The following is a 20,766-nucleotide window of genomic DNA, read 5'->3' on the forward strand; positions in this document are numbered from 1 at the left end:
CGCATACTATAGACAAACTGTTCCTGCAGGATCAGACATCAATAGGGGGGCAGCAGCACCCTCGGCGTCAACTCCACCTTCGGTGGAATCCGACCCGGCCCCGGACGGCAACACGGTCGGAGGATCTCCACCTCGAAGGAAGATGTCAGCACCGCGCCTGGGCCATCATCGCTGGGGTCTCCTCAAGGAACCCGGCCCGAGCAGATGGCTCGACCGGCCACTCCGTAGCCTCAGCCAGCTGTCCCCCAAGGACATCAGCCCGGCTCATGGCCTCGGCAACCCGACTCCGGCGTTGGTCCCGCCATTGGATGGCCCGGCCAGGCTCCGGCCGACGAAGCTTCTTTTCGAGCTGACTCCGCCTCTGTCCATGCTGACACCGCTGCCTCCGGCTCCAGCTCATCGTAGAGCGGCCGAGGGTTTCTTTAACTGAGCAAGAGAAGCCTCGGGCGGCAAGGCCGACCGAGCCGAGGGACTCCTACGCCTCCGGGATACGGATACCTCACTCGTCACCTTCCGCACGAGGCAACTCACACTTGGTTAAGCAGTTCAGCTAGCCGACAGGCGAGTCCTAGTGCTCGAAATGAGGAGGAAACACGGCTTTACGCCCAAATACACACATGTTCAGGCCCCGACAGCCAAAATGAATAGACACCGGCACTCAAGGTGCCATTACAAACGGAACTCTGGTTCCACTCCCGCGGGTATGAACAACCTCCACATCGGAGAGCCTACGGGACGACAAACTCCGGGTGACTCGCCAGCGACCTCTGCAGCAGCAGCGATGGTCCCAGGTGTGGCGGAACTGCCTGAATTATTCCAACTTAAGTGCCCAAGTCCCGCCTTAGAGGCTAGACCACACTTAAATGGGAATAACCCGTCAATCCCTCGGATCTAGTCCGACACGGCCACTGACAGGATCAAGTACCACAATCTCACTCAAAGGTGAGTCACAGAGCAAATACAATAAAGCATAAAACCATACATGTCACAATGTTAAATTATTACATCACCATCATCATCATCGGAGTTTTTGCAAAAGTAACCATCATTGTTCGAAGTGCAGCGGAATAAAACTAACGGTGATTAAACAGAGAGATGGGGAAGCCTGTCCCATCACTCCTCATGCTCCTCCTCAGCCGAGGCAGGGTCCCACTCAACAGTCCAACCCGGTGGCAAGGTGGACGGCCAAGTTATCCCAGCAACCATCTCCTCCAGAGAACCTGTAAAAATTATGCCACAAGCAAGGCTGAGTATACTAATACTCAGCTAGACTTACCCGGTGTGAGGAGTCTACTCCTCTACCTCTAGACATGCAGCTGTTTGGCTGTGGGGTTTGGTTGCCAAAAGCACTAGCTGAGTTTCTAAATGAAAGTTTTAACTTAGTCAAAGTTAAGTGTGACTCTCTTAAGGCTAAAAGTGAACTATCTACTCATACATGGTAGCAAGCATTATTAACAATCAACATCTTATCTCAACTCATCATACTTCCACTTATTACTCAATGCAGTACAATGGATCAAGCAGTCTCATTAGCTGCGAGAAGCAGACGATTCGAATCGAGTTTTTATCCTTGCAAGGTAAACCTAAACACACGACATGTAGGGGCACTCCGTCCCCACACATATCAACCGTCCCCATCGATTCCCCGTCAGCAGAACAGGGCTCACCGCCTTGGCGTACAATGCCTCACTGACCCCGACTGGCTGTCGTGCAGTGACCGCACTTGTACCCACCATAACCGGAATGGGAGACCTCGTCTCAGGTCGCGTGAGGGGCAAAGTCTACTGCCAGGTTCAATCAGGTACTAGGCTTACCGATTTACCATATTTCTCGGTATGTGTTTAGTACGTTCAAACGCTTGACACAGGTATCCGCACGTTAATCCTTATTCCATTTTCCATCTTGTGAACAACCAATCCCCATGGATTGTTATCCACCAATTAGTGTCATGACAGTGTGAAAGTGGGTACAATCAATTTCCTGATCTCGCGCGAGTGCTAGAAAAATCACTCGTCTTCTACCGAGATCCTAATTAAATATAGCAACTACTCGACCTGTCATACTAGTATTCATCTCAAAAGGATTCCTGAGATCATGCAACTAGGGTTTCAAACAATTCCTACACCTAAGTGCACAATCAATCCTACAATCATTAAGTGAAGTAAAATAGCATAAATAACAGGTTATGCATAAAACCGGGGCTTGCCTTCCAAAGCAGTGGCAGGCAGGTCCTCTTGTGTAGGCTCGGGTGCTGGATCTGGGGCTACCTCCTGAGCAGCTCCTTGCTCCGGCACGAGGATGTACTCTCCGTCAGCAAGATTACAGTCTATCGAAATGCAATGAACATGTATGTCATGATTATGCAAGATTTAAGAACATTAAGCTAAAGAAACTAAGTCAAGAATTAACTTAGGGTTTCTTAGTCCTGCGGGGCTTCCAGTGGGTTAGGCTTAATATTCTTTAGGCTTGGGTGTTTAGTGAGGATGGTAACATAGTGGATTGGTATTGTCTTGATACATTTTAGTGGACAGATTACAAAGGTTTTAGGATAACATTAATTCACATCTTTCATTTTTCTTTCCTTAATTTCCATTTAGGGTTTTTTAGTGTAGGTTTGAACTACAACAGGGTTTTAATAATTTCCAAAAATTCTGTAAAAATTACAGTGGGTTGCCACTGGCTATTTTAGCTTGTTTTAAGAATTTGGGGCTTTAAGTACCAAGGCTAGGCTTTAAACAAAAATAACAAAAGTTAGGCAAAAAGGGCCACTTTATACTACACCTCTTAGTTGGGGGTAGGTTCTGCCCTAAAGGTTATTTTTGTTGGCATCCTATGGTAATAATAGGCCTCTGGGCTAAAAATCACAGAAAACTAAAGGGTGGTTATTTAGTTATGATTTTCTCAAGTTTAATGTCAAAAAGGCACTTTCTACTACATTATTATTTGAAAAATGCCAAACAGCAGATTTCACATTTTTCCTAAGTTCTCTCTAATACAACAATAGTTATCTCAAGGGTGGGGGTGTTTTTACCTTGGGGTTATTTTTGTAGAATTTTTCTAAGTTTCACTTGTTTTATTAAAATAAAAGAGATCTTACTTATTTTACACTAAAACAGGGTATGATATATTTTTCCAGTGAACTATATTGAAGAAGTAACCTAACAAAAATAGAGGTACTCTCTGGTTCATTAATTTAATTACATTTTCTATTTTTCTTGTCCTTAAGCATATTATAGAACAAGGGGTAAAACTAATTTAAATGGAGTAGACAGAGAGGTTTAACATTTTTACTTGGTCTAGCAGGTAGATATAAGTTTCTCAAAATTTTTCTAACCCTGGTCAAACAATATTCCTATTTTTCCTTCTCATATTGAGTTTTGAGTAGTTTTCTTATTTAATTTAAAACTTCAGAAAGAAATACAGAAGCCATGAGTTCTATTATTTTTATCTGATAGTTCATGAATTTCAGAATCTAGCAAAATTGGTTTGAACATTTTTGGATGAATATTCTTCAAGTTATGCATTTATTTAGCTATCTGTTATAACAAAAAGAAAAGAAAATCGAAAATGGAAAAGAAAACAGCTTTACGCTGAGGCCCCTGGGGTTTTTCCTTTTCTTTTCTCACAGAACAGCCCTTGGTCCACTATTGGCTTGGGTCACTGACATTGCGCAAAGCCCCCTGGACTTAACTGAAATCTACCCCGCGCTCCCTGACCGGCTTAAAAAGTACCCGCGGCATAGTTTACGGCGGTGGGGCTTACCGGCGGCAGTAGAGCTCCGGCGGGGTGGTCAGTGACGTCCGGGAGGTTGCGACGGTCACGTCGGTGTGCGGGTCGATGTCGGAGGTGGTCGGAGCTACCCTGGCCACGAGCACAGGCGGCGGGGGTCGTCGGCGGCTCCTGCTCCGGCCAAACCACGGCGGTATAGCTCAATTAGAGTGCACGAGGAGCTTCACGGGGTGACACAGAGGCCATACGCGCAACGAATTGGAAAACGGTGCAGGGGCTTACCCGGTCCACGTGCGCCGGCGGGTTCTTGAACTCCGGTGAGCATGATTGGGCTATTCCGGTGACGAGGGTCCCTGGGTCAAGCTTGAGCAAGTCTCACGGCCTCACCAGGAAGCTATCTGAGGGCTTGGATCGAACGGAGGAGGACGGGAGAGGGGCTGGCCATGGTGGTTGCTCTCGGGCGGCACTGGCGGGTCGCGGGGAGGTCGCCGGAGTTAATGGCTGGCTCGGGCAAGTCCGGCTAGGTACGGAGGGGGTAACGGGGAAGGCAGCCAAGCACTGGGGCGGGCTTTATAGCCGTGGCGCGGGCGTGGTCACGGGCGGCCGCGGGCGCGCGGGGGTTCGCGCACGGGCGTGCTCTGAGCGCGCCCCCGGATGCCAGCTCGCGTCGAACACATGGAAGCTTGCTTCTGCCATGGTTCAATGGCCGATCAGAGCGCCATAGCGTGCGTATCTTGGCAAAGTCACTGTGTACGGTCGCTTCTCTGCTCCAAATCCTATCTTTTCGCTGTGAGTTCCAAGTCGAGATATGGTCGGGGTAGGGAGATAGAGAGGGGAGAAGTTTGCTGTGTCAGCTAAGCCCGAACCGAGACAAAAGGGGTGTCAAGTCGTGTCTAGCGCCCTAGGGTAGGTGTCATCTCTTTCCAGGGTGTTCTAGGGTTAATTTGGCGCCCTTTTGTCAATTGGGTCGAAAGGTTTTGAAAAGGGGATTAAGGTGAACATGTGGAGTCTTTGTGCAAGGGTTAGTTTTTGTACTTAGGCAAAAACTGAATTTCCCCTTGTGCTAAATCTTAGGTGGACTGTTTAGGGCTTTTCTGAAAACTTTTTGGGGGTACTTCCTTACTATTAATTGTAGGTTATTAAGTATATTACAACTTTTCTATTTGGCCCAAACCATGATCATAAGGTTTACATGATCTTTTGATCATGGCTTCAATTAGGGTTCCCATTGCCTATGGGGGTTTTGCTTTAGGGTTTTGGGAGATCCCCACTTAGATGTGCATGATAAGCTATGGCATGACATCCAAGGTGGGTTACACTTGCTTAGGACCTAGAATTCCAAGTTTGGTATACTTTGCCCAAATCAATCTTCATGTGATAATGGGTGAAAAAGGGGGTAACCCTGGGGTGGACACCCTGAGTAACACCTGGGGTGTTACAGCCCTCCCCCCTTAAAGGAATCTTGCCCCGAGATTTCAGGTAGAGCCCTTTGGAGGGATGCTTGAAGGTGTGCTGGTGTTGTTTTCCCTTTTTTATACTTAAGTTTCTCTTATTTACTGCTCTTCGAATGTCATCCTCTTTGCAACTTCAGAAGGAAGCCCTTCTTAAGTTAAATCCACAACTTAGACTATCCTTGCTATCTAAGTTTCTCTCATAATTGGATTCAAAGGGCAGGTGGGGGGGGTTCTGGGGTTACGTACCGACTCCTTTGGGCAGAAAGTCGGGGAAGCGAGATCGTAGAAAATCCTCAGTCTCCCATGTAGCTTCTTCTGCTGAATGGTGACTCCACTGAACCTTGTACATTCTGACCGACCTTGCCCGAGTTGATCTTTCCTTCTGATCTAATACCTTGACGGGGTACTCTTGGTAGGACAAGTCTGGTTCTATCTCAATGTCTGGTTCCGGTAGCACTTCAGTGGGTAGACGAACACATTTCCGCAGCTGAGATACATGGAACACATTATGAACTGCTGACAAGTGAGGTGGCAATTCCACTTGATAGGCCACGGGTCCACAACTTGCCTTGATCTTATAGGGTCCAATGTAGCGAGGAGCTAACTTGCCCTTGATCCCGAATCTCTGGACACCCTTGGTGGGTGATACCTTAAGATAGACATGATCTCCCACCTCAAACTGTAGAGGCTTCCGCCTCTTATCATGATAGCTCCTTTTCCTGGCCTGAGCAGCTTCCAAGTTCTTGGTAATAACCTTGACCTTTGCCTCTGCCTCGAGTACCAAATCTGGCCCAAAAATTTCCCTTTCTCCTGCTTGAGACCAATTTAGTGGGGTCCTACACCTTCTCCCATATAATGCCTTAAAAGGTGCCATCTTCAGACTGGACTGATAGCTATTATTGTAAGAAAACTCTGCCAAAGACAGACACTTGTCCCAATCCTTTCCATAATGTAGTGCACATGCTCGCAACATGTCTTCCAAAATCTGATTTACCCTTTCTGTCTGTCCATCTGTTTGTGGGTGATACGCTGAGCTTCGGATTACTTGGGTCCCAAGTGATTCTTGCAGTTTCTCCCAAAAGCGGGCCACAAACAGTGCTCCTCTGTCAGATATAATGGTCTTTAGAATACCATGCAATCTCACTATCTGATCAATATAAATTTCTGCGTACTTCTCTGTCTTGTGGGTGGTGTGCACTGGCAAGAAATGAGCAGTCTTGGTCAACCTGTCCACGATAACCCAAATAGAATCATGGTGCCTGGAGGTATTGGGTAATCCCACTATGAAGTCCATGCAAATGTCCTCCCATTTCCAAGATGGTATGGCAAGGGGTTGCAAAGGGCCTGCTACCTTCAAGTGACTGGCTTTAATTCTCTGGCAAATGTCACACTCGGATACGTACTTGGCAATTTCCCTTTTCATTCTAGTCCACCAATATAGAGATCTGAGATCATGATACATCTTGTTGCTACCAGGGTGCATAGAGAATTTGGAAAGGTGAGCTTCATCTAGTATCTGCTTTCTGAGCTCAGAGTCCTTGGGAACAACCAATCTATCTCCAAACCATAGAATTCCCTTGCTGTCCTGTCGGAAACACTTGTATTTATCTGCCTTTTGCTTGATCATATCCTTGATAATCTGAACACCCTTATCCTCAACCTGTGCCTTGACTATCTGCTCTTGCAACGTGGGCTCCACTGAGATATAGCTTAGGTCACCCGAAGAAACAACTTCCAGGTTCAATCTGCACAACTCATCACACAGGGTGGTCACCCTACATCCATGTTCATACAATTGCACTGAGCCTTTCTGCTCAAGGCATCTGCCACAACATTGGCCTTCCCTGGGTGGTAAAGCACCTCCAAATCATAGTCCTTGATTAACTCCAACCATCTCCTTTGCCTCATGTTCAGATCTGCTTGAGTGAAGATGTATTTGAGACTCTTGTGATCAGTATAGATGTTATAGTGAGCTCCCATCAAGTAGTGTCTCCATAACTTAAGAGCATGAACCACAGCTGCCAATTCTAGATCATGGGTAGGGTAGTTCTGCTCATGGGGCCTGAGTGCCCGGGAAGCATAAGCAATCACTCTGTTCTCTTGCATCAAAACACATCCCAATCCAGTACCAGAAGCATCACAATAAACTTCAAATGGCTTGGTGTTGTCAGGTTGGGCCAGCACTGGGGCTGTTGTCAAATGCTGCCTCAAGGTATGAAAGGCATCTTCACACTTTTGGCTCCACTCAAATTTGACTCCCTTCTTCAACAGTTCAGTCATTGGCTTGGCAATTCTGGAGAAATCCGGAATAAATCGTCGATAATACCCTGCCAATCCCAGAAAACTCCGAATCTGCTTCACTGTAGTCGGGGGTTTCCAATCCATTACCTCTTGTACCTTTTCAGGATCAACTGATATCCCATCTTGAGAAATTGTGTGACCCAAGAATTTGATCTCCTTCAGCCAAAACTCACATTTAGACAACTTAGCATAAAGATGATGATCGCGCAGTCGTTGAAGCACAATGTGCAGGTGCTCAGTATGTTCGTCCTCATTCTTGGAATAGACCAAAATATCATCAATGAAAACGACCACGAACTTGTCCAATTCTGGCATAAACACTGAGTTCATTAGGTACATGAAATAAGCCGGGGCATTGGTCAGCCCAAAAGACATCACCAGAAACTCATACAGTCCATATCGGGTTGAGAAAGCCGTCTTGGGAATATCGCTGGCACGGATCTTGATATGATGGTAACCTGAGCGAAGGTCTATCTTGGAGAATACCTTGGCTCCTACCAACTGATCAAACAGAACAACAATGCGGGGCAGCGGGTATTTGTTCTTAATAGTCACCGCATTGAGAGGACGGTAGTCAACACACATCCTCAAACTCTCATCCTTTTTCTTTACAAATAATGTTGGACATCCCCATGGTGAAGTGCTTGGACGAATAAACCCTTTGTCCAACAACTCTTGCAATTGTTTCTTCAATTCTGCCAATTCCGCGGGAGGCATCCTATAGGGTCTCTTGGAGATAGGAGCGGTCCCGGGTTGCAATTCGATGGCGAACTCAATATCTCGGTCAGGTGGCATCCCTGGCAATTCATCCGGAAAAACATCCGGATAGTCACAGACCACTGGGATCTTTTCCACTGGGGATTCTAACATAACAAAAGCACAAGAACGGGTGCATCCCTGATCGGGTAGATATAAGGTAATCTCACCATCCAAAGGGGAGTGGATTTCTATGGCTCTGGCTACGACATCAATCACTGCGTGGTGTCGTGACAACCAATCAGTCCCTAAGATGATATCCACACTATCCAATCCCATTATCATTAGGGTAGTTTTGAAAATGAGACTACCCAGCTTAATTGGTACGTGCCTACAGATCTGATAGGAGGCAACCCTGCCTCCTGGTGTTGAGATTGTAATACCCCCATTGGTGTGGTGAAAAGGCAATTAGCACTTGGCACTAAATTTGGTACTGATAAAACTGTGTGATGCACCGGAATCAAAAAGAACAATAGCAGGATAATTCAAAACTGTAAAGATACCAGTCAAGACGGGTGCTCCCTCTGGGATATCAGCCATGGTGGTGAAGTTCAGCCTGCCCTGCCTCACTTGCACCTTCTGCCTCTTCCCTTGGTTCTGATTTGCATTCTGCCCCAGCCTCTGCTGGTTCCTGGGGCAATTCTTGGCATAATGCCCAGTGTTGCCACATGTGAAGCATCTGTTGTCATTGGCCTGGCGGTACTGCTGCTGCTGCTGATTGCTCCTCTGAGCTGGAAATTGGGTGCGGTTGGGTGCCTGCTGCTGCGGTCAGATCACCCATCGCCCTTGCTGTTGCTGGGGTCCCCTGCTCTGAGTGTTGGATACAATCCTGAAGCGCTGTGGCTGAGCTGAAGGTCCTGCCACAGGGGTCTTCCTCTTCTTCTCTACCTGCCTAGCTGTAATGCAGTCCTCCTGGGAGATAGCCATGTTGACCAACTCATTGTAGCTGTTGGCCCTAACGGTGTTGAGACGATCCCGGAGCTTAGTGCTGAGCCCCCTTCTGAATCTGTCCCTCTTCTTCTCATCTGTATCTGCATGATATCCCGCGTACTGGCACAAGTCATTAAAGGCCTGGGCATATTGCAACACTGTCCTGTTGCCCTGAGTGAGTGCCAAGAACTCATTGAGCTTCCTGTCCATGATCCCGGCTGGTATATGGTGTCCTCTAAAAGCTGCCTTGAACTCCCTCCACTCCACCTCTCGGTCCTCTGGCTGCATAGCAAGGAAATGATCCCACCAAGTCCTTGCGGGTCCGCGAAGCTGCTGGGTGGCGAACCTGACTTTGGTGACCTCTGAGCAAACTCCATGGAGCAGTGGGAATTTGGATTCCACCACTCGCAGCCACACATCTGCGTCAAGTGGGTCCTCCGCCCTTGTGAACAACGGAGGCTGGGTGCTAAGGAATTCCTGGTATGTAGCCGCCGCGGGGTGACGTTGGTGGTCCCCACCACCATAATGCTGAGGTGGCGGCTGACGTTGAGCCAGCTGCCTCAGGATCTCATTCTGCTGAGCCATGAGCTCCTGCAGAGTGGGAGGTGGTGGCGGCGGTGGAGGAACGCGCTCGTTCTGGCCACGACGCTGCCTCCCGGCCATCTGAAAAACCACATACATTCTTAACACCACAGTTCCAAATTTCAAGATTTTATCACGGGGAAAAAGCTAAAACAACATGATAGACTCCGACTTCAACAAAAGGGATTTCAAGAGGCATAAATTCCTCCTTCCAAATTTAACTGATAATAGCATCCATCAAACAAGCTCCCAAGAGAGTTTTAGCACGATTACATCAATTTGTTCCAAAATGACTCAACTCTATCTAGCCTAGTACCCCAAGGGTGCAAAAGCTAAGCTAGCTGCGAGGAGTCCGACTATCCAACTTCTAAGCCTACCCTGGACACCTAGTGAGCGAACGAAGCAACACTCGACTCGGGGGAAGGTGGTCTTCCCGAGCCAATAGTGTCCACACTGGAGGCGGGCTCATCTCCTCCCTCAATGTCGACGTCCTCGTTGGCCTCCTGGTCCTGGATCTCCTGGTGGTGCATGTCCAGGTGCTCGTTAGCCTCAGCAAGCTGCTACTGAGTGTTAATGAGCTGATCCTCTAGGACCTCAATGGTGTTCTCCCTGGTACCTACCAGCTCCTCCAACTCCTGAATGTCAGTGGATAGCTGCTCCACCTGCAAATCCTTCTCCACCATTTATTGAGATAAATCAACCACGAGTTCTTCTCTATTATCCAACGTGATCTTTGTTGCCTCCAGCAGTGCCATCAGATGGGACATTGCCTCACCGCGCATCACCTGCAGACGGTACAGAGCATTCATGCACCGTACTGTCAAGTGCGCAGTCTGACCTGGGTAGATGGCCCAGATGTCCTTGGCATGCTCCACCCGATCCTTCCACATTGGGTCGTCCTCCTTCTCAGCGGGGAACAAGCCAATGGGGTGGGTAGCCAGCTCCAAGGGGTGGAATCCGCAGAAGGTAGTCAATCCATGCAGAGCGATCGCCTCGATCGTGTCCTCTGCCCGGTACCCGAAGGACTCGGAGTCCAAGGAGCGCCATCCTGGCTGCAGGGGATGAGGCTCCAAGGTCATCCTCACCCTACAGCGAGGCACTCGGTGCTTCTCGAACTGCTGCACCGCGTACCGAGGGGGTGTCGTGTATCCGGCCCCTGAAGTACCTCCCACAGAATGCGGGGAAAGCCCTCTCGTGCCAGTCCGTCAGTGTGGGTCAGTGCATTTCCGTCATCGGAGGATCCGTGGGAAGTCATCTGTGTACGGTTAAGCGTAAATAAAAGAAGAAGAATTATAAAAAGAACAAGGAAAATAAAACTCAGCCCCTTTCTCTAGTTAAAGTAAAATGGTACTGGGAACTTCGTTGATCATTATCTTGTTTTTTTAAGTCCTTTACTTAGTTATCTATTTGCTTAATCATGAATGCATGCATGCTCGTCCTGAACGACCTCACAATAAGATAAAAGAAGTAGGGAGGAACCCCCATCCCGAAAAGTGGCTTGTAGGGCCTAGTTACTTAGCCACCTAGCTACCCTTCTATTCACCTAAGGCTTCACGTCCTAAGTCTATCCTGCTCGTCCTACTTTCTATCCAACCTTGTTTCTATCAAGTTTTATTTAGACAATTGATGGTATTTACATTTTATTGATTCCTCTGTGGTGGTACAAGCTCCGATACCAGCTGTGGCGGAACTGCCCGAATTATTCCAACTTAAGTGCCCAAGTCCCGCCTTAGAGGCTAGACCACACTTAAATGGGAATAACCCGTCAATCCCTCGGATCTAGTCCGACACGGCCACTGACAGGATCAAGTACCACAATCTCACTCGAAGGTGAGTCACAGAGCAAATACAATAAAGCATAAAACCATACATGTCACAATGTTAAATTATTACATCACCATCATCATCATCGGAGTTTTTGCAAAAGTACCCATCATTGTTCGAAGTGCAGCGGAATAAAACTAACGGTGATTAAACAGAGAGATGGGGAAGCCTGTCCCATCACTCCTCATGCTCCTCCTCAGCCGAGGCAGGGTCCCACTCAACAGTCCAACCCGGTGGCAAGGTGGACGGCCAAGTTATCCCAGCAACCATCTCCTCCAGAGAACCTGTAAAAATTATGCCACAAGCAAGGCTGAGTATACTAATACTCAGCTAGACTTACCCGGTGTGAGGAGTCTACTCCTCTACCTCTAGACATGCAGCTGTTTGGCTGTGGGGTTTGGTTGCCAAAAGCACTAGCTGAGTTTCTAAATCAAAGTTTTAACTTAGTCAAAGTTAAGTGTGACTCTCTTAAGGCTAAAAGTGAACTATCTACTCATACATGGTAGCAAGCATTATTAACAATCAACATCTTATCTCAACTCATCATACTTCCACTTATTACTCAATGCAGTACAATGGATCAAGCAGTCTCATTAGCTGCGAGAAGCAGACGATTCGAATCGAGTTTTTATCCTTGCAAGGTAAACCTAAACACACGACATGTAGGGGCACTCCGTCCCCACACATATCAACCGTCCCCATCGATTCCCCGTCAGCAGAACAGGGCTCACCGCCTTGGCGTACAATGCCTCACTGACCCCGACTGGCCGTCGTGCAGTGACCGCACTTGTACCCACCATAACCGGAATGGGAGACCTCGTCTCAGGTCGCGTGAGGGGCAAAGTCTACTGCCAGGTTCAATCAGGTACTAGGCTTACCGATTTACCATATTTCTCGGTATGTGTTTAGTACGTTCAAACGCTTGACACAGGTATCCGCACGTTAATCCTTATTCCATTTTCCATCTTGTGAACATCCAATCCCCATGGATTGTTATCCACCAATTAGTGTCATGACAGTGTGAAAGTGGGTACAATCAATTTCCTGATCTCGCGCGAGTGCTAGAAAAATCACTCGTCTTCTACCGAGATCCTAATTAAATATAGCAACTACTCGACCTGTCATACTAGTATTCATCTCAAAAGGATTCCTGAGATCATGCAACTAGGGTTTCAAACAATTCCTACACCTAAGTGCACAATCAATCCTACAATCATTAAGTGAAGTAAAATAGCATAAATAACAGGTTATGCATAAAACCGGGGCTTGCCTTCCAAAGCAGTGGCAGGCAGGTCCTCTGGTGTAGGCTCGGGTGCTGGATCTGGGGCTACCTCCTGAGCAGCTCCTTGCTCCGGCACGAGGATGTACTCTCCGTCAGCAAGATTACAGTCTATCAAAATGCAATGAACATGTATGTCATGATTATGCAAGATTTAAGAACATTAAGCTAAAGAAACTAAGTCAAGAATTAACTTAGGGTTTCTTAGTCCTGCGGGGCTTCCAGTGGGTTAGGCTTAATATTCTTTAGGCTTGGGTGTTTAGTGAGGATGGTAACATAGTGGATTGGTATTGTCTTGATACATTTTAGTGGACAGATTACAAAGGTTTTAGGATAACATTAATTCACATCTTTCATTTTTCTTTCCTTAATTTCCATTTAGGGTTTTTTTAGTGTAGGTTTGAACTACAACAGGGTTTTAATAATTTCCAAAAATTCTGTAAAAATTACAGTGGGTTGCCACTGGCTATTTTAGCTTGTTTTAAGAATTTGGGGCTTTAAGTACCAAGGCTAGGCTTTAAACAAAAATAACAAAAGTTAGGCAAAAAGGGCCACTTTATACTACACCTCTTAGTTGGGGGTAGGTTCTGCCCTAAAGGTTATTTTTGTTGGCATCCTATGGTAATAATAGGCCTCTGGGCTAAAAATCACAGAAAACTAAAGGGTGGTTATTTAGTTATGATTTTCTCAAGTTTAATGTCAAAAGGCACTTTCTACTACATTATTATTTGAAAAATGTCAAACAGCAGATTTCACATTTTTCCTAAGTTCTCTCTAATACAACAATAGTTATCTCAAGGGTGGGGGTGTTTTTACCTTGGGGTTATTTTTGTAGAATTTTTCTAAGTTTCACTTGTTTTATTAAAATAAAAAAGATCTTACTTATTTTACACTAAAACAGGGTATGATATATTTTTCCAGTGAACTATATTGAAGAAGTAACCTAACAAAAATAGAGGTACTCTCTGGTTCATTAATTTAATTACATTTTCTATTTTTCTTGTCCTTAAGCATATTATAGAACAAGGGGTAAAACTAATTTAAATGGAGTAGACAGAGAGGTTTAACATTTTTACTTGGTCTAGCAGGTAGATATAAGTTTCTCAAAATTTTTCTAACCCTGGTCAAACAATATTCCTATTTTTCCTTCTCATATTGAGTTTTGAGTAGTTTTCTTATTTAATTTAAAACTTCAGAAAGAAATACAGAAGCCATGAGTTCTATTATTTTTATCTGATAGTTCATGAATTTCAGAATCTAGCAAAATTGGTTTGAACATTTTTGGATGAATATTCTTCAAGTTATGCATTTATTTAGCTATCTGTTATAACAAAAAGAAAAGAAAATCGAAAATGGAAAAGAAAACAGCTTTACGCTGAGGCCCCTGGGGTTTTTCCTTTTCTTTTCTCACAGAACAGCCCTTGGTCCACTATTGGCTTGGGTCACTGACATTGCGCAAAGCCCCCTGGACTTAACTGAAATCTACCCCGCGCTCCCTGACCGGCTTAAACAGTACCCGCGGCATAGTTTACGGCGGTGGGGCTTACCGGCGGCAGTAGAGCTCCGGCGGGGTGGTCAGTGACGTCCGGGAGGTTGCGACGGTCACGTCAGTGTGCGGGTCGATGTCGGAGGTGGTCGGAGCTACCCTGGCCACGAGCACAGGCGGCGGGGGTCGTCGGCGGCTCCTGCTCCGGCCAAACCACGGCGGTATAGCTCAATTAGAGTGCACGAGGAGCTTCACGGGGTGACACAGAGGCCATACACGCAACGAATTGGAAAACGGTGCAGGGGCTTACCCGGTCCACGTGCGCCGGCGGGTTCTTGAACTCCGGTGAGCACGATTGGGCTATTCCGGTGACGAGGGTCCCTGGGTCAAGCTTGAGCAAGTCTCACGGCCTCACCAGGAAGCTATCTGAGGGCTTGGATCGAACGGAGGAGGATGGGAGAGGGGCTGGCCACGGTGGTTGCTCTCGGGCGGCACTGGCGGGTCGAGGGGAGGTCGCCGGAGTTAATGGCTGGCTCGGGCAAGTCCGGCGAGGTACAGAGGGGGTAACGGGGAAGGCAGCCAAGCACTGGGGCGGGCTTTATAGCCGTGGCGCGGGCGGGGTCACGGGCGGCCGCGGGCGCGCGGGGGTTCGCGCACGGGCGTGCTCTGAGCGCGCCCCCGGATGCCAGCTCGCGTCGAACACGTGGAAGCTTGCTTCTGCCATGGTTCAACGGCCGATTAGAGCGCCATAGCGTGCGTATCTTGGCAAATTCACTGTGTACGGTCGCTTCTCTGCTCCAAATCCTATCTTTTCGCTGTGAGTTCCAAGTCGAGATATGGTCGGGGTAGGGAGATAGAGAGGGGAGAAGTTTGCTGTGTCAGCTAAGCCCGAACCGAGACAAAAGGGGTGTCAAGTCGTGTCTAGCGCCCTAGGGTAGGTGTCATCTCTTTCCAGGGTGTTCTAGGGTTAATTTGGCGCCCTTTTGTCAATTGGGTCGAAAGGTTTTGAAAAGGGGATTAAGGTGAACATGTGGAGTCTTTGTGCAAGGGTTAGTTTTTGTACTTAGGCAAAAACTGAATTTCCCCTTGTGCTAAATCTTAGGTGGACTGTTTAGGGCTTTTCTGAAAACTTTTTGGGGGTACTTCCTTACTATTAATTGTAGGTTATTAAGTATATTACAACTTTTCTATTTGGCCCAAACCATGATCATAAGGTTTACATGATCTTTTGATCATGGCTTCAATTAGGGTTCCCATTGCCTATGGGGGTTTTGCTTTAGGGTTTTGGGAGATCCCCACTTAGATGTGCATGATAAGCTATGGCATGACATCCAAGGTGGGTTACACTTGCTTAGGACCTAGAATTCCAAGTTTGGTATACTTTGCCCAAATCAATCTTCATGTGATAATGGGTGAAAAAGGGGGTAACCCTGGGGTGGACACCCTGAGTAACACCTGGGGTGTTACACCAGGACGGACGCTACCGCTGGGAGGCTCTCGTTCGCGTCCCCACTCGAGGGACGAGAACCAGACATTAAAGCCAAAGAGCCAGAGGTCAGTTCGCGGGTGGCGCTGACGGTCTCGTCGGCGGAGAAGCTTTCTCCAGCTGCCACCACCTCGGCACCGGCGGCGGCATCCACCTGCCCACCAACACCACACCAGCGGGCGTCGGCTGCCCCAAAGCGCACCGGCAGGTCCTCACTCCCGTCCTTGTCACGAAAACGAGAATGGGACCGTCCTAGAACACGAGTACTGCCCTAGCGGCGTACGACATGTTGTGAGACCCCCCAGTGCGGCTGACCACTGTCGCCCGGACAAAGGACGGAATGCGGCACCCTGGACTGGGCAGCAGCAGTTCGCCTTCCCCGGCACGGCTGGAGGGCGCCTCCTCGCAGAGCTGGAGAATGGTTTCCACCCCTAGAAGCCGGAGGAAGAAGCGGGACGCCAGCCCACGCGAAGGCAGGCCCCGACTCGCCTCGCCCTCCTCCCCAGCAAGGATGATGAAGATCCTTGAAGCTGAGGGCGGGGCAGAGGTCGCAGCCCGGCTTGCTCCTCCAACGACGGCAAGACGAAAGCAACACGGGCGCTCCCCATCCAGGGGCTCGGAAGGTGGAAGGACGCGATGCATGAGGGGAGTGCGAAGGCATGGCTGCCATCCAAGGGGGTCGCCCCCCTTTTAAAGGCGACTGTCCCCACTTGCGTCCTCAGGCGTCGCGGACTAAGTCTTCACCAACACGCTCCAAGGTCCTCCCCCTACGACACGGGGGCTGGGTCCCACGCGTCATGCGAGCTGGCCCAGGACAGAAGAAACCAAACCGCCGCGCGCGGTGCACGTAACTGCCCAGCGGTTACAAGCGCTCCTCCATCTTCGCCCAAACCAGCGGGCGAACGGGCAGGCCGCCATGCAGGTGGCATGCAACTGCACCAAGGGGATGCACCCTTTTTGACTTCGACACGTCCAGCATGGAGGCCCAGGCCCACACGTCATGTAACCGGCACGCCGGTTACTACGTGCGAGAAACTGCACCGCCACTTGCGCCAGTACCGCGTCTTCTCGACTACGGAACCGGTGCCGCGACTCGAGGCGACCCGGCGCATGGCCCAACAGTGCCAACCGAGCACATCGGTCACGGATCAGTCAGCCGTGGGGGAAGGCGCAACCATCGATATGGCCAGAAGTGGGCCGACAGTAATGGCGACAGCAGGCGAGCGGAAGCGGCAATCAAGTCGACTGCAGGCTCACGTCCCCTCTTAGAGCAGCAGGAGAGCCCTCTCCCACGGCGTGAAGACGATGCGCCCGTGTTCCGTTCCTTGAACGGCTCGCGCACGCACAACGGCTGCCCCGCGAACCACTCGTCCCATCGCATTAACTCTGTGGCAGGGCAGGCGACACCTTTGGCAGGCGAAGCGGGCGACGCTTCACCTTCGCCATGATGAGCGCGTCAAAAAAGGTGTGCCACGTCGTTCAATTTCATATCCTTTTCCTCTTCCCCTTTCTCTCTCTTGCTACAGGGATCGGGAAGGGGATACTCCGAAAGGGATCCTTCTCCGCGAACGAAGCGGGCCCCGAGCCCCCCTACTGATCAGAGGTTCGAAGGCTGGCCCCTCGGAAGGGTTCGACAGCCGCCTCAGAGCACTCGGGCTCCGTGCCACTACTGGTAAGAGGTTCATAGGCTGGCCCCTCGGAAGGGTTCGACAGCCGCCTCAGGCCACTCGGGCTCCGCGCCCACTACTGATCAGGGGTTCGTAGGCTGGCCCCCGAAGGGTTCGACAGCCGCCTCAGAGCACACAGAGCGAGGGATGACTCTGGGTACGTCCGATACATGGCCGAGGCTCGGGCTACGCTCCCGAGGTACCCTAGGACATTTCCGAGACCAGCAGGAGCGATTCTGTAACAGAATCCCATCAGAGGGAGGCATCGAGCCCTCGAACCCTATCAAACGGGACCGGGTCCGGAAAATCACCTGTAGGTACTTTTGGAGCATGCCTCTGGGCCACTAGCCGACCCTTATCGAACGGGGCACGAGCGTCCACTCGGATCACCCGTTAGCAACTCACTGGAGACACCATGTTTGGCACCCTCCGAGGGTAGCATGGCGCTTCCCCCCCCCTCCTCCTTGCGGAAAGGCGACGAAGGGGCGTATGAAAAAAGCTGAGTCAGTCCTTGACCGTCCTCTCGCTCTCTGCGGAGGCTCGGGGGCTGCTCTCGCAAACCCGGCTCCGGCCAAACCGTTGACAGCATCAACATACCAGCCCGAGAACTCGGAACCTGACTATGCACCCGGGCTACGACCAGTTCGCATGAGGGAACAACCAGACCGGCCGAGGCATCACGAAAGGCATTAAGACCTCGAAGGAGTCAAACCACTCCTCCGAGGCCTCGGGGGCTACACCCGGCGGGTGTGCTCGCGCGCACCCACCGGAACAAAATGCAACCGCGAGAGGCCGGTCCCCTTGCAAAAGAGTGCGACAAAGCCTCCAAGCGAGTACCCACACTCCCTTTGAGGCTCGGGGGCTACTATCGGGGACCATAATTAGGGGTACCCCAAGACTCCTAATCTCAGCTGGTAACCCCCATCAGCACAAAGCTGCAAAGGCCTGATGGGCGCGATTCAGGTCAAGGCTCCGTCCACTCAAGGGACACGATCTCGCCTCGCCCGAGCCCAGCCTCGGGCAAAGACAGCCGACCCAGGAGGATTCACGTCTCGCCCGAGGGTCCCCTCAAGCAACGGGCACACCTTCGACTCTCCCGAGGCCCAGCTCGGGCAGGCTTCGCGGAGAAGTAACCTTGGCCGGATCGCCTCACCAGCCGACCGGATCGCAAAAGCATTCAATGCAAGGATCGCCTAACACCTTATCCTGACGCGCGCTCTTCAGTCGACAGAGCCGAAGTGACCGTAGTCACTTCGCCCCTCCACCTGGCTGACCTGACAGGAAAACAGCGCTGCCTGCGCTGCTCCGACTGCTGTGCCACCCGTCAGGGTGAGGCTGACAGCCGCCAAGTCCGGCCTTAGGCGCCATAGGAAGCTCCGCCTCGCCCGACCCTAGGGCTCGGACTCAACCTCGACTCCGGAAGACGGTCTCCGCCTCGCCCGACCCCAGGGCTCGGACTCCACCTCGACCTCGGAAGACGGTCTCCGCCTCGCCCGACCCCAGGGCTCGGACTCAACCTCGACTCCGGAAGACGGTCTCCGCCTCGCCCGACCCCAGGGCTCGGACTCCACCTCGACCTCGGAAGACGGTCTCCGCCTCGCCCGACCCCAGGGCTCAGACTCAACCTCGACTCCGGAAGACGGTCTCCGCCTCGCCCGACCCCAGGGCTCGAACTCCACCTCGACCTCGGAAGACGGTCTCCGCCTCGCCCGACCCGAGGGCTCGGACTCAACCTCGACTCTGGAAGACGGTCTCCGCCTCGCCCGACCCCAGGGCTCGGACTCCACCTCGACCTCGGAAGACGGTCTCCGCCTCGCCCGACCCCAGGGCTCGGACTCAACCTCGACTTCGGAAGACGGTCTCCGCCTCGCCCGAGCCCAGGGCTCGGACTCAGCCTCGACCTCGGAGGAGTCACCGCCTCGCCCGACCTCGGGCTCGGACCGACCACATCATAGGAGGGGCCATCATTACCCTACCCCTAGCTAGCTCAGGCTACGGGGAACAAGACCGGCGTCCCATCTGGCTCACCCTGGTAAAACAAGTAATGATGGCACCCCACGTGCTCCATGACGACGGTGGTTCTCAGCCCCTTACGGAAGCAAGGAGACATCAGCAAGGATCCGACAGCCCCGACAGCTGTGCTTCCACAGGGCTCAAGCACTGCTCCGACGGCCACGACACCACATGAATAGGGCAGCAACACCTCTCCGACAGCCACGTCGGCATGTACATAGAACTCTGGCTTCCCTCTGCTAGACACGTTAGCACATTGCTACACCCCCCATTGTACACCTGGGCCTTCTCCTTACATCTATAAAAGGAAGGTCCAGGGCCCTCGTACGAGAAGGTGGCCGCGCGGGAGAACGGGCTGACACACAAGGCTCTCGCTCTCTCTCTCTCCCTCGCGAACGCTTGTAACCCCCTACTGCAAGCGCATCTGCCCTGGGCGCAGGACAACACGAGGCCGCGATTTCCCCTTACTGTTTTCCCCCTTGTGTTCCGTCTCGCGTCGACCCATCTGGGCTGGGACACGCAGCGACAATTTACTCGTCGGTCCAGGGACCCCCCGGGGTCGAAACGCCGACACCGGCCATATGCAACTACCTTACCCATCTGATAGTTGCATAACCCCTCTATTTTAGCCTAACAGAGATTCTGACCTACCTACAACATATGATCCATACTATCCCAATAGAGTCTGATGTATCCTAATCACATTTATTCTACCATAGTAGATCTATCTAACCTAAACTAGTCTATTTTAGTTATATCCAACCTAATCTTGATTCTATCTAATCTAATGTGATATAATCTAATGTGGTATACTTAAACAGATTAGTGATACTGATAGAAGTGATTAGACCCTACTAGGTAGGTATTAACTTAACTTCGCACATTAGACCAACTCAACCATGGGCAGAAGATCTAACCCAACCAATCGAGTTATGATGAATTGCATAATCTGTCTATCTCCACCTAACATCAAACAAACTTTTGACCTACAACATGTAGTCTATCTCACCCATATCTATCTTAACTATATGCCCCAACTTGGTTGACAATTCCAAGGCCGTGGATCGAAGATGATCGACCTCATCAAATCAAAGGAGGATAAGATTCAAGCCAAATCTTCAAAAGAATCAAGATCCACTATGCATGATGGAGTCTTTCCTTACCCTACTATATCCTACCAAAGCCTATCCATGCTTTAATACATTTTTTTCTATTACACATTAGGTGGCTATACATACATACATACATATATATATATA

Source organism: Zea mays, chromosome 3 (genome assembly GCF_902167145.1).
Source record: "Zea mays cultivar B73 chromosome 3, Zm-B73-REFERENCE-NAM-5.0, whole genome shotgun sequence".
Taxonomy (NCBI): domain Eukaryota; kingdom Viridiplantae; phylum Streptophyta; class Magnoliopsida; order Poales; family Poaceae; genus Zea; species Zea mays.